Below are 20,059 nucleotides of genomic sequence, written 5' to 3'. Positions count from 1 at the left end.
ACACTGATAAAAGCGTTGTTGGGTAGTTTGTTCTCAGGGTAGGGCTGTTCACGAGTCGAGCCAAGGTATGTTCCAGCCCGAGCTCGAAATGAAATGAGGCAACTCAGCTAGGCTCGGGCTCAATCTTGAAGTTAAACGAGCCAAAATTGAGTCAATGAGCCGATCCATGATCCGAGCCGAGCTTGGGGTCGACTTTGGCCTGGTTACAAAAGTGAGCCAACTCAGCTCAGACTGTTTCACATCAAGTATAAAGGCTTCAATTAAATATATAAGAAGAGACTAAAAGAAAGATTATGTCTAAACATACATTTTTTTAAAAAAAATCAATCAAATAAATAAATGAACAAATTAGTAAAAGTAAATTATGGGTAAAGTTCTAAATCTAGTTAAGCAAAGGATTTACGTTAAATTGTTAGTTATGGACCTTATGGTTATTATTACACTAATTATTAACTAATAACTAGTATAACTAAAATCTAGAAAGGGGTGGTGTATTGAGGAAACTACCCCTCCTTCACCATCTTTATCAACCTGCATGTCTTAATCAAAACACAAAGTCATTCCAGTGTTTAGATCTTGAAATTAATTATTAGCATCATGTCTACCTCTTCCAGCCACCTTGAAGAACAACAAGAACAAGCTGCTACTGACAATAATAATATGATTAATGTGGAAGAAATGACACCCGTCAACATTAATAATCAAGAAACTCATCAACAACAAGAAGAAGAATTAGCTGGTACTGTGGTAGAAGTTACACCCATGATCCAAACTAGCATTCATGTGTTTGAAGCAGCAGATGAACATGAAATCGTCCGTACAGATCCGCCTTTGAACAACATTGTAGAAGAAGAAGAAGAAGCTGAACATGGATTAGAGGAACAAATCAAAGAAGAACTTGAAGAAATCATTCAAGAAATAATAATTGAACAAGAACAACCTGTCTGCAGCCATTATGATCCACCCTTCGTGAGTGAGATCGTTACAGAAGATGAAGACGAAGAAGGAGGAGGAGAAGAAGAAGAAGAAGCTGCCCGTTCAACTTTAAACGATGACATGACGATGCCCCATCGCAGCTTTGATATTGAGGCCGGCAGCCACCACAAGAACAAGGTCTCTTGATTAATTACACACTTTTTATTTTATTTTTGTAATGTTTACTGACAAACATCCATGATCACGTGTTAAATAATCAAGGGTAACTGGAGAGATACACTGAAGCTCGCGTTCCTGTGCATTGGAGTGGTTTTTGGCGACCTCGGTACATCCCCGATGTACGTTTTCGCCACCACATTTTCAAATGGCGGGATCAAACACCCTGATGATGTGTTGGGCGTTCTGTCGTTGATCTTCTACACCATCACCCTCATCCCGGTTATCAAATATGTGATGATTGTATTGCACTCCAACGACAATGGCGAAGGTAATTTACTTTAAGTATTAAGTCTAGTTTAATTAACTGTATATATATATAGTATGTCTTATGTTCAAGTTAAACTAAATTTACTTTTATTGTTATGAAGTCTAGGGGTGTAAGTCATGTCAGTGTTAGGGGTGAGCAGAAAACCGAATAAACCGAATCGAAACCGACTAACCGAAAAAAACCGAACCGAAGTGTTAACCGAAGGTTAATCTTTTGGTTTTTTGAAAATCCGATTTTTCGGTTTAGGTTAAGTTATCCATTTTGAAAAAACCGAATAAAACCGAACCGAACCGATTATGCATTTTCTTTATTCTAGGGACTAAAATCGATCAGTTGATCACTTTACATTTTTTGTTAAGGTAATCGGTTATACCTTTTCTTTGTTCTAATCTTTGCTGTTTGAAAACTTATTCATGGATAATAATGACTAAAGACTTATTATTCTATATTAGTTGGAACATGAATAATTATTGTAGTTCATTATTTGATTTTGCTTTTTTTTAACGTACACGCAATTAACTGAAATTAACCGAAAATAACCAAAACCGAAACTAACCGAATAACCGGGTAACCAAAAAGCGATCGGTTAGGAAACTAAAATAACTGACTACTTCGGTTTTGGTTTAGGTTTCACCCAATAATTGAACCGAACCGTGCTCACCCCTAATCAGTGTAAAGTATATTTTCAGTTTTAAATGAACACTTTACATATTATACTTAAATATTTTGAAGAGATATCAAACACTAGAATAATATAATTAATCTGTTCTAGCTAGTGTATCTTGTTTTTTTATAACACATATATAGATTAATTAGTGCTACTTAGTACTGAATTTGTTTTGGATAACAGGAGGCACATTTGCATTATACACCAACCTATGCCGACACGCAAAGGTGGGTGTAATCCCGAGAGACCAACCCGAGGATCATGATCAGATGCAAAACAACAACACAATATCAAAAGCTCAAAGATTTCTCGAGCAAAGCAAGCTCGCCAAGCTTGCACTACTCTTTTTTGCAATGCTAGGGACTAGCATGGTCGTCGGTGATGGCATCCTCACCCCTTCCATCTCCGGTGAATATTACTTTTACTCTTTTTTTTATTGTTTTCATGTCAGTTAATTCTAACGTATATCTGATCCTCTCTATGTATACTTTTATCCGCGGTGTCAGGACTTAAGGAGGCAGCCCATTTCATGACAGAAGGTAACTTTAAAGCATTTGAACCAACTCTCTATTGTTATGAATGTCATAGAAAGAAAAGTTAATACATGTATTTTTTTTTTAATAAATGCATATGCCACTAGTTTTCATATACCTGTCAAGAAATGAAGCAGTGATATAGAAGGCCCAAATGAGAGGCCCAACTAAAACCAAGAAATTTAATAAAAGCCCACCAACAAAGCCCATTCATCTGATGGGCCGGCCCACAGATCTGACAATAGCCCACCAACACAGCCCATTCATCTGATGGGCCGGCCCGGCCCAGCTTTTTGATTATTTTCCTCACAAAAATCATACTTTTTATTTTGTATCTGGGCCCATTTTGTGACCTTAAAGCCAGCCCCAAGGCAAGTCATGTACCGGTTTGAGTCGGTTTCAAGCCAGTCATTTTGTCCCAAACCGGTTTGATCGGGCTGCAACTTCTTGCTTCCAAACCGGTTTGTGATTAATCCGATATTATGGTATAGTAATCGAACCTTCATACTACAAAATTTCCTGATACACTTTGACATAGACCGACTATGACATAGAAACTGATCAGATTCGTACAAAAATTAAGGACCCTGCATATAGACAGACTTGCCTTTATCACTTACTGATAATAATTTTCCAACTCCTTATTTTCATAATGCCCAAAGTACCCTTTTGCCATAGCAAAACAAATTCCTGCCAGAAATTGATGGCCAAATTGCCCTTGTAACTTGTAAGTTGAACAGATTCTTTCCAAACGGGCCAAAAGTTTCCAAGTTCATTTGGAAGTTCCAAATATCAAGTTTGACCAATAAAAAGTCAATCTTGGCCAAATATCAAGTTTGATCAGTAAAAAGTCAAACTTGACTGTATGCTGCAAGTTAATAATACCCTCTGTTAGCATCAATCAATCTTTTTACAAACCAGTCAATCAACAACTGATTATCATTTGCCTCTGAAAACCAAATGACCTAATTGCCCTTTATGCTCAAAAAACTTGAAATGACCATCAGTTTGTTGTAGACCTCCCCTAAGTAGTCAGTCAAAAAAACAAACAGGTGACTTGTAATACTATGCATGTGTACTATATATGAATTCCAACTGACCATAGCAAATACCATAAAAGATATGTTTTGGTAATGTGATCCCCACCTGTTGACCAAGAAAAAAGTCAACAGGGGTCAAAGAGTCAACTTTGACCAGAAAAATCAAAGTTGACCAAAATCTTAAATTGACTCAAAAAGTCAACAAGGGTCAAAGAGTCAACTTTGACCAGAAAAAGTCAAAGTTGGCCAAAATCTTAAATTGACCCAAAAAGTCAAACTTGACAGAAAAAAAGTCAAGTTTGACCAGAGTTCTCATATTATTCGTTATAGTCCAAATTGCACTTCTGATCTTAACTAGTTTTCTATGAATTTATGCAGTGTGGATTGTCCTGATATAAATCTTGATCATTTCCATTTGGCTATCTTTGATAGCTGGCATCGGGGCATACAATTTCATCAGGTATGACCCGTCGGTCGCCCGAGCAATCAACCCCGTATACATTATCGATTATTTCAGACGAAAGGGGAAAGATGCTTGGGTTTCACTTGGAGGAGTCGTCCTAGCAATCACCGGTACGTACAATGTGGTCAATGTATTTGTTACTGTTTAGTTTTGTCATGTGAAATGAAATGAAATAATATATTTGTTGGTTTGATTGTAACAGGAACCGAGGAGATGTTTGCTGATCTTGGACATTTTACCGTCCGGTCCATACAGATCAGCATGGGGTGTGTCGTGTATCCCGCCATTGTCACAGCGTATCTTGGTCAGGCATCCTGGCTTAGAACGCACGGGGATGACGTGGCAGACACGTTCTACAAATCTATCCCCAGCGCGCTGTACTGGCCGGTCTTTATCATGGCAGCAATCATAGCCAGCCAGGCTATGATTTCGGGCACGTTCTCTATTATACACCAGTCCATTACATTGGGTTGCTTTCCGCAACTCAATGTGGTGCATACATCCGAAAATCATCCTGGCCAAGTCTACATACCGGTCATTAATTATGTTTTGATGATTGGTTGCATCGCTGTTACTGCTGCCTTCAAAAGTGCTGACAAGATCGGCAGTGCTTATGGGTAAGTAGGGTGGTTGAAAATTTACCAAGATCTTGTTCGTGTTCGCATTCTTTATATATATATATATATATTTGCAAATTGAGAAACTATTTTGGATCACTAAAAACACATTTAAAAAAATGATAAAACAAAAAATAATAAAAATTTTAAAAAAGTAAAAAAAAAAACCAAAATTATATATTTCATTCCGGTTTCATTAAAAAAACGTCGTATTATACACATATGTATAATTTTATTTAATCTTTAGTTACGTAATATACGCATATGTATAGTATCATTTATCTTAAATTATTCATATGTGTATAAAAAAACATGTAAATGTACATATATGTATATATTATACATATGTGTATATAATTTAGCTAAACCGAGTTTTGTTTTTTTTATATATATGAAACCGGGATGATAAAATAAAAATTTTGTTTTTTTTTACTTTTTTCATTTTTTTGTTTTTTTTATTTTATTATTTTTTTAATTTTTGTGTTTTTTCTCAATTTCAAAAAAGTTCCCTCATGATTCTGATCCTATATATATATATATATATATATATATATATATAAAAGGGTTAAAATAAAAAGACATAGTTTTGCAGGAAGAGTAGAAATAACATAAAATTTAGAGTTAGAAAACTATTTAGCCTAAATCCTAGATCCTAGGAAACTATTTGGTAGTTTAAAAACTACCAATCTCAACCACTAGATCATAGATCCAAGAGCTTAGATTTATTCTTACTCTTCGAAAACTATTTCTTTTTATTATAACCCACCCATATATATATATATATATATATTATATAATTTAAACTGTTTTGAGGTGGTTTCTAACTGTGGGTCTTCTAATCTGTGAATTAGGGATTGCGGTGATATTCGCGGAGACGCTGACCTCGGTATTTGTGCTGGTGATTATGATCGTGGTGTGGCGAACAAATATGGCTCTTGTCATATTGTATGTGCTTGTGATCTGCACAACAGAGTATGTATTCTTGAGTGCAGTGCTGTACAAGTTTACCCAGGGCGGATACCTGCCATTATCATTTGCACTCGTGTTTATGATCGCCATGTGCGCCTTCTTATACACCAGGCATCACCGTCATAGGTATTGATTGTGTAGATGGATAGATAATAGATAACAATTTTGTACTACAAGACTAATTAGGATGAACAACAAATTTTGGTTATAATATATGTTGCTGATGAGATATGTGATGATGGTTAACCTCCAACTGAGGACAGACAATGTTTTGTTAAAGATGATTTGACAATTGGAAGCTAGTGTTCTTTTATATTTTGGTGTGTGTGTGTCCAGGGGGTTGGTTTTCGATCATCTGGTATCTTTCATAAAACGTACATGTATGTAAAACAAGTAATGCATTATACATGTATCTAATTACTAGCTTCAAGTTGTTTTAATGTGTACATTATACATGTCTACCTATTATTATACGTATTTAGTATTTCGGCTCATCCATCTATCTTTGGGACCTTTTGGTATATATGTTTCTGGCATACAATTTGGTAGTTGGTGCATACAAAGCAATCCCATGAAAAGATTGATGACATTAAGATACAAAGCAACTGCAGCCCAGATGAAGTCATCATATGTGTAGGTAGACTATGTATCCACAGAAGATTTTAGCAGCCAAACATCTATGCATCATAACCGAATAGAAATGTTAATAGGTCATGTTACGGGTTGGCAATTTGAACCCAAACACAACACGAGTAGTCGCGGGTTCACATTTAGACTGAATTAGTGTTCTTCATAATAACACTCTAAAATTACAAATTTAGAACAAAAAAGAAATCAGATTTATAAAAACAAATTATGTTGAAACAAATCATGTGTAACAGTGTAAGCTACTTGTTGGCTGCTCGAGATTGGCTTATCGAGCATAGCTTACACAAGCTCAGGCCTAATAATAAACTTGTTTAACAAACGAGCCCACGATTGAGCTTCGTACTCATCAAACTCAAGCTGACTCGCAAGCATAAAACAACTAAACAAGCCTCTTACTTAAAGTGTTAAACGAGCCGATAACATTTATTATGTACATAAAGATAGTTACAAATGCATAAAAATCATATATTATATATAATAATCGAGCCGATACACACGAGCAGAGTTTGAGCTCTTGTAAGTTACACGAGCAAAGCTTAACTAACAGAGCTGTAGGTTGGCTCAAAAGAACAAACAAGCCTATTATTTATATAATTTTTAAAGTAAAATAATATTAAATGTATATTTATTTATGTAATAACTATTTTCACATATAAAGTTATAATAAGAAACACTAAATACTATATATTTAAGGCAATATATTAAAATTATAGTTATAACTTATAAATACACATTAAATATAAGTATAAATGTATAAAATCATGTAATATATAATAAACGAACCGAACTCGAGCTCTTGTAAGTTACATGAGCCCAACAGAAACCCGAAACACGAGAACCCAACAGGAAACAAGCAAAAAACAATTATAATAGCTTTCAAGATTAGCACTTCTCGAACACACCGGTTCTTAAACTCCAACATACACCTAACAGAAAGAATCCTCGTTGGAGAGGGCGCGTACACACCCCTTACTCAAACTTGTCCGAGAGGTATTCATTATCAAAATGCCCATAAACGGACTTCCTCAAATAATCGAAAATAAAGTGCCATCTCGCTATAGATTTGAAGAGGTAGGTCCCAGCAGAGCCCAGTTGGACCCGCAAGACTCACCTTGAAGAGGGACGTCTGCGCAGAAACCAACTGGATCCGCAGGACCAACCATGCTCAGAGACGTGACGTCCTTACGCGCAGTACGCAAGCTGGTCCCGCAGGAAATGCCTCCCGATGGTGAAGGACTCCGCCTGTCCCCGCAGCCTCGGATACAAGCCATCAGGGAAGGCCACCCGCGCAGCAAGGCTACACGCACAAGGCACTTAGCTCACTCAGTGTCACCTGAAGGAATGAGCGAAGCCGGGAACAATCCCGCACAAGGGCGGGAGGGGGAATACTCCCGCCCAAATAAGCCAGTCCGTACGATACGGGAAGATCTTCTGTACTGTACCTGACGAGGTATGGGAAAAAGATCTGACTAAAGATACGACAGCTTATTGACAACAGTATGGCGAGCAGCATGCTCCTGCACTGTATGTCACTATTAGCCGCTGCCTACTCACCAACTACTGCCATACCACGTGCGTAGCCGCCAGTTGTTGGAAAAGGAATAGTATACAGCAGGCCTGGTCGCTATCAGCCGCTACCTACCCACCAACTACCAGCAGGACACGTGCGTAGGCTACTGTTGGTGGAACAGGAACACTGTTGCAGCCGGCCATACCTACTTGGAAACCTACCTTCGGCTATAAATACCACAAATGGTATGACCATCTGATCTTATCATATTATCATCTTGTATCATCATATATACCTGATATCTGCTCTAGCAATCTCTTAATATACTTTTATATTTAAAGAGCAATCTAGTCTGATTCTCACGCCGGAGGGTGGTCACAAGGAGGAACCCCCCCCCCCCTTCTCAGTGACGAGCTCACGGTGTCTGTTTTGCAGGTTATCAGAAGAACCATCTTCCAAGGGTCTAACCCTCGTGGGAAACATCTATCTAACCCCCAGGTTACCAGTAATCTGTCCGGGGTCCGGTTAGTGTTTCTTCATTGGCGCCATCCGTGCTTAAAGCTAGAACTTCATTTTTCTCTAGTTTTTTCAAACTTCTACAAAGATGGTTAGAGAAATTCCGGTAACCACAACCCCAGCTACTGGGGAGAATACCGGTAACACAGTTTTTACAAACACTACCCCGGTTACCCAAGTCGGGGCAAGTGAAGTAAATTTTACGAACACTACCCCAGTTACTCATGCTGGGGCAAGTGCAGTAAATGATCGCCTACTGGGATCCACTGATACCCAGGTTGAGAAACGAAGACTCCCCCGCCAAACTCTCGATGAAGTCAAAGCATGGGCGGAGGCACGACAAAAGGAATTCCAGGCCGAGTTGAACGAACGCTTGCGTTCCGTACAACAGGCCGACGAATTCGAATACTGGGAGGATGACTCGGAGGAATCCGACTCCGACGCAAACCCTCGCCATAGGGCAAAAGGGAAGCGTAAGGAAATGGAACCCCAACCGAAAAGGCATTTTGGACAAGCCTTCAAACCAAAAAGCACAGGTGGAAGTCCACGAGACTTCTCCAAAACGTTCAGACCAAACGTTGCAAATGCAGGAACGTCCAAATTTGCAAGGGACATTGCGGAAGCAATCGCCCCAAAGAGTGCCAAACAAATGCCTAACATAGGCACATATGACGGTATATCTGATCCAGACGATCATTTGAACAGGTTCATAGCAGGGGCAACCGTTAGCAATTGGACGGAACCCACGTGGTGTTACATGTTCCAAATGACGCTTGTTGGGGCTGCTAGAGCTTGGTTTGATCGTCTACCGGTCAACCACATCTACGACTGGGCAGACTTCCAGCAGAAGTTTAGCCAACACTTCAGCCAGCAACGGAAGTATACCGAGGAGCAATGGACAATCCTCAAATGCATACGAGAAGAAGATGAATCTCTGCCAAACTTCATCACTCGCTTCAACTCAAAGAAGCTAAGTTTGGGCAATATCAGCGAAGATCTTGTTCGCGCTGCCTTCATCCAGGGCGCGCATGACCCAGAGCTCATCCGCACCCTAACGGGTAAAGATGGCATGCCATCCACATGGGATGCCATCATGACAGCAGCAAAACGCTATGCGGAAACGGAGAAGCAACTGGGTAGAGATCTCCCACAGAGCACAAACCTCTACACTCAGAAGACGAGAGAAGACAATGTCCTCACCGCCCGACTAAATAAAAAGCGGAAGCTAGGCATTTGGCAGTCAAGGGTAAACTTTGACACCTCATCCGGCTTGCAACATCGATTGGGCGGAAGGGATAATGTACAGCCGCACCGGAACTCCAGATGGACGCCACTCACCAAAAGCGTCACTGAGATATTCACCACTGAAGAGCTCCCGTGGCCAAAGCCTCCAATAATCCGACATCGTCACGATGCTGATCGGAGCAAATACTGTGACTTTCACAAGACAAAAGGCCACAACACTGAAGAATGCATAGACGTAAAAGACATGGTTGAAGCATTTGTCAGAGATGGGACGCTCGCGCACCTCGTGGCGCAATAAAGGCTGAGCAGGCGGGTGCGTGTAGAACCCCAGCTGGGGAAAACACGAATAAAAATTCCAGCTTCAATGTCGAGACTACATGCTGCGTAAAGAACGAGATCCCGAACCAGGTGCGTATCGGCTCGATGGCACTCCCATCCCAACAACATGGAAGGGAGCTCATTTACACAGTTCGCATGTAAATCAATTCCAATTTGTAAAGAAAAGGCCAAGAGCCACTTCTAATGGAAATGATTCTCTTTAGAACATCGAAGCTGATGATTTTACTTTTCTGAACACTAATATGACGGCATTCACATTATGTGAAGTCGTTGCGTGGGAAGGCGGTCCTACCCGCACAAACCCAATAATGTGAAAAAACCTTCACGCAGGTCAGTTGAAGGGGAAAGGTTCAGCACCCAAAAATGAAAGTGCCGGTCTATCCGCACGAATCATAATGAGGAAACTGAACAATAACCTATCAACAACCGCGCGTCGAACGGTTAAACTATGCAACACTGGTGACGGCATTCACATTATGTGAAGTCGTTGCGTGGGAAGGCGGTCCTACCCGCACAAACCCAATAGCGTGAAAAACCTACACGCAGGTCAGATATGGGTAAAGTTTTGCCATCCTACTAAGTGCAAGTGACGGTTCTACCCGCACAATCACGAAAGAGGAAGCAAAACTTCACACCTATTATCAACCACGTTCAAAGGTTAACTTATCCTCAAAGGATGAGGAAAACCTACACGCAGGTCAGATATGGGTAAAGTTTTGCCATCCTACTAAGTGCAAGTGACGGTTCTACCCGCACAATCACGAAAGAGGAAGCAAAACTTCACACCTATTATCAACCACGTTCAAAGGTTAACTTATTCTCAAAGGATGAGGAAAACCTACACGCATGTCAGATATGGGTAAAGTTTGGCCATCCTACTAAGTGCAAGTGACGGTTCTACCCGCACAATCACGAAAGAGGAAGCAAAACTTCACACCTATTATCAACCACGTTCAAAAGATGAGGAAAACCTACACGAAGGTCAGATGAAGGTTAAAGTTTAGCCATCCTACTAAGTGCAAGTGACGGTTCTACCCGCACAATCACGAAAGAGGAAGCAAAACTTTAACCCATTATCAACCACGTTCAAACAGGTTAACTTATTCTACACTTGGAAAATTGCTAATTTAAACTAAGTATGCAAGTCATAAGTTTATAAAGCAAGAAACCCAAAGAAGGAAATAACAATCTTATACGCAAAAAGATTTATATTTCACAAACGAATTATTACAAGAATGGCCGGGTAACTACCCGCCTACGAAAAGAAAAATAATACGTCTGTACAAGCTCAAACTATCCTAGCAGTGGGAAGGGATCTTCAGGATCAGGCTTCAGGGCCACTTCCACTTGGACCAGCCCCATCGGTGGAGCGTGGCAGTTCAAGGAAAGCTTTGAGGATAGCTAGCCCATCATCAGCAGCAGCGACTTCCTTCACCTTCTCCACCACTGGATGCGGGAAGGCGGCATATTGGTTCACCGCTTGGTCATATGCAGCTTCGGTGTCCACATCAAACAAAGGGAAGTTGGAAGGCGGGACGCCTTTCTCAACGAACCCTAGACCAAGCAGGAAGCCGGCCCTTTCCCCATCCTCATGAGAAGCGTTGAGGGCTGCGCTCATGGCATCATCGTAAGTAGTCTCTGAGAAGATCCGATGCACAACCTACAAAGAAAATACAAGTGTCAAACACCTTTTCTATGTACAAAGGAAAGCGTGAAGACGTAAAGTCAAACATACCTGAGGCAACGCTTCTCGAAGAAGCCATTCCTTGGCAACCAGAGCTTCTTGGAGGGCGGCTTGAGCTTGGGTGCGGGCGCGTTCGGCTTCGCTTTTGTTAAGGTTGGCAAGTAGCACTTTCTTTGCAGCAGCCTCTTCAACGCCCTTAAGCTTCCGCTCGGTGTGATCAAGCACGCCCCTCTGGTCCAGGATCTCTTGAAGCTTCTTGGCATCCTCCATCGCCAAGGCATCATGAGCACGTTGGAGAGCCTCCAATTTGGCCTTGAGCTCCTCGTTCTCCACGCGTAAAGGCTCAGCAACGGCTTCAGCCTTGGTGGCCCTCTCGGTTGCGTTCCTCGCAGTCTCCTTAGCCAGCCGAAGCTGTTCGTTAACAGCTTGGGCAGCCTTGGAGCGGGCCTCGAGTCGCGCTTGAACCTCAACCTCGAGGGCCTTGAAGGCCTTCTCCTTCTCCGCAGCAGCTGCGGCCAACTTTTGGTTCTCCTCCCGAAGAGCCCGCGCTTAAGATACTTCCTTGGCGCGAGCTGCTTTTAACTTGTCGTTTTCACGACAAAGCAGCTCGACGCGCGGCTGCATCCGGGCCTGGAGAACCCGAAGCTCATTGGTTAGCCTACCCTCCTGGTAGCTAGCCATGGCTTCTCCCAACGCACCATGGGGAGCAGCGTGGCGAGCCCATTCCACGCACTCCACAGGGGTACGAAGGGTTGTTCCTCGGCGTATGTCCCATCGCGGAACATACACTTCATTGGAATCCGACACTGCAAAAAACAAAAAAGCAGTTAGGAAAAGATGATAAAAAATAGAAGTGAAAAAGGGCCAAAGGAACCCTACGCACCTGTAGGGTCTATAACAGGCCGATAGCCGCCGAACCCATCACCTGAACCCAAAGGAAACCCATCCAAAAGGTCAGGCAGATGGGAAGGTGGCAAAGATTGGCGAGTACTCCCATGCGTACCTGATGGGCCGGCCGTCGGTGCCGGTGGCGGCGGCATGGTGGCAGCCGCCGCAATCGCTGCCGCAGAATCCGCAGCAATCGTAACCGCCGGCTCGGTGAAAGACGCTGTAAAAATCGCACTTACCACCGGCGGTGACGTCATCTCGGCTGGAACAGTCGGCTCAAGGGACTGAGCAACTGATCCAGCAGAAACAGGCGCAGGCGCCTGGGTCGTCGCCTCAGATAGGCTGACCGAGCCTACCGTCATCGGCGGAGAGGTACTCCTCTGCGCTCCACCCTGGAATGCGCCAACATCCACACCTGCGTAAAGAAGGAAAGTGTTAAAAGACTTGGAAGATTAAACTACGAAGATAAAAGCCAAGAGTTGTACTTACGGCTTTTCTTGAGCTTGAACGTACGGACGGGCAGGGACGAACCCGATGGAGCCGGTCTCTTGATGCCGGTCACCGTCGTCGCCATTGGTTCTCCGAAGGTAACAGTCGTAGCCTCCGGTGCAGTGGTCTTCTCACCACCGGGGTTCCCCGCCACCTCTTCACTATCTGACTCAGTGTCAGATAGGAGCACTGGATCGGCTGTGGAGGCCGCCTTCTCCTTCCCTTTCCCGCCGACTACAGCTTCAGTATCATGTGAAGACATATTGCAGAAGAAGAAACGATTTCGGAGAATGCTCAACTGAATAAGAGAGTATTCACCAGAAATCGCCTTAGAGATGAAAGATAAGAAGTGAAGATGTGAATTACAAATGACCCTCTTCCCCTTTATATAGTGATCGCAATTAATGCGGTGAATTTAATGCGAAGGAGAGAGAAATCGAAGGTGCAATGAAACTATGACACGTGGCAAAGAGCAGGCTGGCAACAGCGGTTGACAGCCTGCGTACCATTAATTTCGCGGCCACGCGCCCGAAAAATCAAGCCCACGCGCCTGAAAAAGCGTCTGGAATGACCATGTACTGTCACGTCACCATAACTTCCTGCACGTCCTGACACAGTCAGAAGAAACCGTCGCACGACGTTTCAGATGTTTGGACTGTTCTTATCCTCACCAACCTTTTCGAATTTCAAAATTCAAAATTCAAAAAGATCATAAAGTAGGCGGGAAAATACCCCTCTTACCTTGGCAAACAAGTAACAGTAAGACGGATGCGGGTACAGTGTAAAGGCAAAACCCTTCACATACCTAGCACCCGCATGGAATTAAAGCCAAGAAAACCTTGGCGAACAAGTAACCGTAAGACGGATGCGGGTAGAGTGTAAAGGCAAAACCCTTCACATACCTAGCACCCGCAGGGAATTGAAGCCAAGAAAACCTTGGCGAACAAGTAACCGTAAGACGGATGCGGGTAGAGTAAAGGCAAAACCCTTCACATACCTAGCACCCGCAGGGAATTGAAGCCAAGTACCTCGGCAACCAAGTAACTATAAGACGGGTGCGGGTACAGTGTAAAGGCAAAACCCTTCACAAACCTAGCACCCGCAGGGAATTGACGCCAGGAATACCTTGGAAGTAAAATAACCGTAAGACGAGCGCAGGTACAGTGTTAAGGCAAAACCCTTCACATACCTAGCGCTCCGCTGGGAATTGAAACCAAGAAGGATCTTCTGGGCAATGCTTGCGGAAACGGAAATAACATCCCCGCATAGCGGGAACGTCGAGAACTACGTTGTTCGAAGCTCCAGGATGGAATTGGTGGTCTTAACATAATTGATCACTATGTTCAAAACCACCAAAACCTCATGGAGAATCCACACAAGTGGGACTCAACGCTCCTGACGTGCGAGGAGATTACAGCCTACCCGCATCATACCCAAAGACCAAGCAGGAAACTCGGGCATTTCTGCAAGTGACAAGGACTTCCGCGGGAAGAATCCCCATGGAAAACCTTAGAAAAACCCTTTTTCAAAACCCTCTGCTTAAGTCCAAAAGTTCACCTCACTTTATTAAACACTCATGAGAAGAACATTGGACTGGGAGGACTTGAAGAGGTAGGTCCCAGCAGAGCCCAGTTGGACCCGCAAGACTCACCTTGAAGAGGGACGTCTGCGCAGAAACCAACTGGATCCGCAGGACCAACCATGCTCAGAGACGTGACGTCCTTACGCGCAGTACGCAAGCTGGTCCCGCAGGAAATGCCTCCCGATGGTGAAGGACTCCGCCTGTCCCCGCAGCCTCGGATACAAGCCATCAGGGAAGGCCACCCGCGCAGCAAGGCTACACGCACAAGGCACTTAGCTCACTCAGTGTCACCTGAAGGAATGAGCGAAGCCGGGAACAATCCCGCACAAGGGCGGGAGGGGGAATACTCCCGCCCAAATAAGCCAGTCCGTACGATACGGGAAGATCTTCTGTACTGTACCTGACGAGGTATGGGAAAAAGATCTGACTAAAGATACGACAGCTTATTGACAACAGTATGGCGAGCAGCATGCTCCTGCACTGTATGTCACTATTAGCCGCTGCCTACTCACCAACTACTGCCATACCACGTGCGTAGCCGCCAGTTGGTGGAAAAGGAATAGTATACAGCAGGCCTGGTCGCTATCAGCCGCTACCTACCCACCAACTACCAGCAGGACACGTGCGTAGGCTACTGTTGGTGGAACAGGAACACTGTTGCAGCCGGCCATACCTACTTGGAAACCTACCTTCGGCTATAAATACCACAAATGGTATGACCATCTGATCTTATCATATTATCATCTTGTATCATCATATATACCTGATATCTGCTCTAGCAATCTCTTAATATACTTTTATATTTAAAGAGCAATCTAGTCTGATTCTCACGCCGGAGGGTGGTCACAAGGAGGAACCCCCCCCCCCCCCCTTCTCAGTGACGAGCTCACGGTGTCTGTTTTGCAGGTTATCAGAAGAACCATCTTCCAAGGGTCTAACCCTCGTGGGAAACATCTATCTAACCCCCAGGTTACCAGTAATCTGTCCGGGGTCCGGTTAGTGTTTCTTCAAGATTGAATATATTGAATTATCTATATTAATACATCAAATCATACGTAAAACTTATACAACATTATACGTAGTATGTATAAACGTAAACTCATATATTTCATATTGGTGTTTAGAAGAATTAGAAACAATGTGCACTTGTAAAGGCTTTTACATAATCTTTGAAAGCATGCCATAGCTTTCATCAAGCATATAAATTAGCCTTAAAAATAGTAAAACATTTTAAAAGTGTTCCATATGCTCATTCGATCGGGTTGGTTTGAGCTACAACTAATGTCATGGCAGCCATCGATCACACCTTGGTCCTTCTCGATGGTCTTCTATGCACACAGTTCGTACATGCGGATTAGGACCCGATTTGAAGCACAAAATCACCGAACGCGATCTCCCATTTGCGTTCCTATATGGCAGCATAAAACTTATTAAAACCACATATATGGTAATAGCTTGAGTGTAAGGAGTTTGATCCATAAAATTACAAAAGTTGTTAATTTAAAAATCAAATTTTTATCTAATTATAATCTTAGTTTAATCCCACTAAACGTACTATTATTTCATGTAAAATAACATATGTATATATTTATCACCTATACAAGAGGGATGCTCACTTAAGGTACTTTGTTCCCCATCAATCCCAAAATGTTTGAATCTTTTTTAAAAGTGGTGCTTATTTTAAACATTTGATCACAAAGGGTGTTTTTAATCACAATAGAGGTTTTCGGGGTTAGTATTGGCGAATAAGGGAATAATATGGGTGTAGGATAGATCAGAATTATAAACCACATATTCGCCACTAGTAATTGCAATTTAACTCTTATTCGTCACTATCAATGGCAATTTAATATTATTCGCCACTAACAATGACAATTAACTCTTATATGCCATTAGCAGTGACATTTAACTCTTATTCGTCACTTTCAATGACACTTGACTCTTATTCTGACATAAAACTTTTCATTCTCTTATGACTCTCTTATTCGTCAATATTAACCCCAAAAACCCCTCTCATGATTAAAAATAATACCCACCACCCATTGTGAACAAATGTTTGAAATAAACCTCATTTTTAAAAGGGATATTGGTTTTTAATACTCCCAACTTTCACTCGTTGGATGATATCACTCCCAACTTTCGATTTGTTATCCAGCACTCCCAACTTTCACCCTATTTGTTTTTGTCACTTCCTCGTTAACTTTCGACTAACGTCGTTAGTGGTCATGCTGATGTGGACGTTTTATGGGTGAGTTGGCATGTCTACGTCGAAAATACAATTTATAAATAATATCCAATAATAAGAATAACATGAGTGGGTCCCCACCCTTCCATTCTCTTCTTCTTCCCCAATCTTCATCATCCACCTACAACCACCACCAACCACCTCTCTATTCTTCTTCATTTCCCATTCTAGATTATCAAATAAAATGGTCATAAGAGTTGTTTTTTAAAATATTTTCATATCCAGGTTCTGTTGATGATTTCAAATCCCTAATCTCAAAATCCAAAACCCTACCCTCAAATCCATTCTAAAATCGTTCAATTCCACCATATAACTAAATCTTTGTAATCTCTGTGTCACTCAAAGCTTAACAACCACCAAGGTGATCGAAAAAATGCCCGTCGTTGCAATCCACCACCACTGGCAACATCCAACCCTTCAAATCGACCAGATGTGGTGAAGAAAACTACCAGAAAAAAACTCAACTCGAGCACATCATCCTCCGTCCCGACATCTATACCGGCTCCCTTAGTTGCAGGTTTGTATAAGTGAACGAAGAAGGAGGGGGGGCGGAGGTGGCCGGTGTGGGTAGCAGAAGAAGAAGAGGGTGTGGTGGGACCCACTTAGGTTATTATTATTGTTGTTATTAAAGGGTGGTTAGATTAAATTAAGATCTTTTTTAAATGGTAGTTTCCACGTAGGCACGCCAACTCACCCATAAAATGTCCACATCAGCATGACCACTAACGACGTTAGTCAAAAGTTAACGAGGGAGTGACAAAAACAAATAGGGTGAAAGTTGGGAGTGGTGGATAACAAATCGAAAGTTGAGAGTGATATCATCCAACGAGTGAAAGTTGGGAGTATTAAAAACCAATATCCCTTTAAAAAAACTCCAAAAAGACAAGTCAATTTCATCTTCTACTACTCTAATGCACTTAAACAATTAAACAATAGGGGCGCTACACTACCCCAGTTTTTTTTTTTTTTAAATCCATTAAGTTAACCTTTATTATTTCAAATTAAAAAAAAATACATAATCCAGATAAAATACCTTCAAAATATAACATAAAAAAAAAACATTCTTCTTCGAGTTCTTCGTCCTCATTGAGATGCAGGAGATCTAATGTTTCAGTTTTATACGGTTTAAACGAGTTAGATTTTAATCAAGGTTTAGTTTAAGCGGGTTCGGTTCTGAAAAGTTGTTCGGAACGGAGTTGTTCGTATTTGTTCCAACGGAGTGGAGCAAGGAGTTGTGCGAGGCAACTACGGGGCATCAATCTGAGCGATTCAGGTTGCATAAGAAATTGATCACCTATGAGAGGTGTGAAATTTACCTGAGCGATTCGGTGGTACAGTATGATACCGGTGTTTACCTGAGTGACTCGGGTGGTGTGTTGTGATACCGGTGAAGAAAGAAAATTGTCAATCCGTGACAAATTGATAAGAAATTAAGACCGATTGTGTGAAGCAATCAAGAACGAGACGAGATTTCGGTTGTGTGAAGCAATCAAGTTTATTGACTAAGTTTGTTTTGAATCGTACAAGAACACATAAATGTTCTTCATAGAGCTAAACCATAATTTCGACCTATTAAGATGACAATGGAGATTTTGAACATTAACTTGTAATGTTTTTAATCTTTCCTCCATTTTTGTAAGTTCGTTTTGAATCGATGCAAGTTCATCTAATTTGCTTTGAGCCACTTCTTGATAAGGCTTACCCACAAACTTAACATAATTTTCAAGACTATCGGTCGTCTCTAATAGATCTTTTTCATTGCTTCTTCAAACTTGTGTGCTAAATTATCAGCCGTGTGTTTTACTTTATCAACCACCTTTTGTCTTCGGCTCGGGAAATTTGCAATCGCTATGTATCTCTCGCATAGAAAAAGATTCCATTGAATACCTAATGCATAGTTTGTTATAAAACAATAATATCGATTTCAAGAATTTAAACATTAATATTAATATATGGAATTAACAAATGAGTAATTGTATATACGAGTAGAGTAATTATTACGTAATTACATCATAGAGTAATTACGTAATTACTCTATAATGTAATTACATAATTATTCTGCTTGTATATATAATTACTTTACTTGATCCTCATATTTAGCACGTGAATTTTATATATACGTTAACTTTCCCCTATATGTAAGATAGTATATGTGTCAACATGTCAAAAGGGTAAATAAATTTTATAAAAAAAAAAGCTTTATTTATAATGCCTTAAACCTTGTACAACATTTTATTAATATAAATATATTCATAGTTTTGTTGAAAACTTGAAATAATATTATACTCGAATTATATTTGACACAAAAACCATTTATATAAAATTTCAAACTTCTGGAAAAACATTCAAAATATATTCATATGCCCAAACCGGTTTTTTTACATGACTTAGAGCTGCAAAAAAAACCCGAACCCGGAATCGGATCCGAAATAAAAACACGGTACCGGTTTTTTTAATACCCGACCCTACCTGTAGGGTACGGATAGGATATGCATTTCGGTACAAAACCTGAACCCGAACCCGAACCGGACCCGATATGCAGTGGCGGAGCCACATTCAAGGCACCGGGTTCGACCGAACCCGGTCCATTTTCGGTTTTATATATAACTTATGGGTACGATTTAACGAGCGAACCCATTATTTTTCGGCGAACGAACCCGGTGTCACGAAATCTCTGGAAACATTTCACCGTTCGCCGGTAAAAAACAAAAAACTTGAATTTTAGATAGAGAACGATGTCGTTTTTTTAAACTTCGAGTACATGCCATTTAGATTGGGCATCCATGGAGAAGAAGATGGTATGAGAAGAAGTCTTGCCAGTTTTTTTGCGCTCACAAAATATATGCCCAGACAAATATTGTTTTAATTATAAGAATACATGTAGCACCGTATTTTGTTGGTCGTCATCATTGATCTATATTTATTTTTATTATTTTTAACGGCTAAATTATTATTAAAAAACTCCAATGCCTAGCAAGAAGCTTGAAACGGAGGAACGTACAACACCAAATTTCATTTTTTTTAAATGTACAATTATACAAACTCGACCAATCAAATTCCTCTTATCGCCCCCTATTTTTATCCATAAGAATATACTTCTTTAATTTTGATTTCCTCCATCACCATTTAAAAAAAAATACTCGAACTACTTGTATGTGTAGCGATTATTTGAACAATGCTTGCATTTTTTATATTGAAAAT

General features: G+C 41.2%; 1 pseudogene; it reads left to right on the top strand.

Moving 5' to 3' along the window:
* The first annotated feature begins 597 nt into the window (after positions 1-597).
* On the top strand, positions 598-6,006 carry LOC143603316 (potassium transporter 5-like; annotated as a pseudogene).
* The last annotated feature ends 14,053 nt before the right edge of the window (positions 6,007-20,059 follow it).

The sequence above is a fragment of the Bidens hawaiensis genome, unplaced genomic scaffold (genome assembly GCF_021521415.1).
Source record: "Bidens hawaiensis isolate Kalapana, Puna unplaced genomic scaffold, B.hawaiensis_p1.1 tig00061233_1, whole genome shotgun sequence".
Classification (NCBI taxonomy): domain Eukaryota; kingdom Viridiplantae; phylum Streptophyta; class Magnoliopsida; order Asterales; family Asteraceae; genus Bidens; species Bidens hawaiensis.
This window is presented reverse-complemented; position numbering and strand designations above follow the sequence as displayed.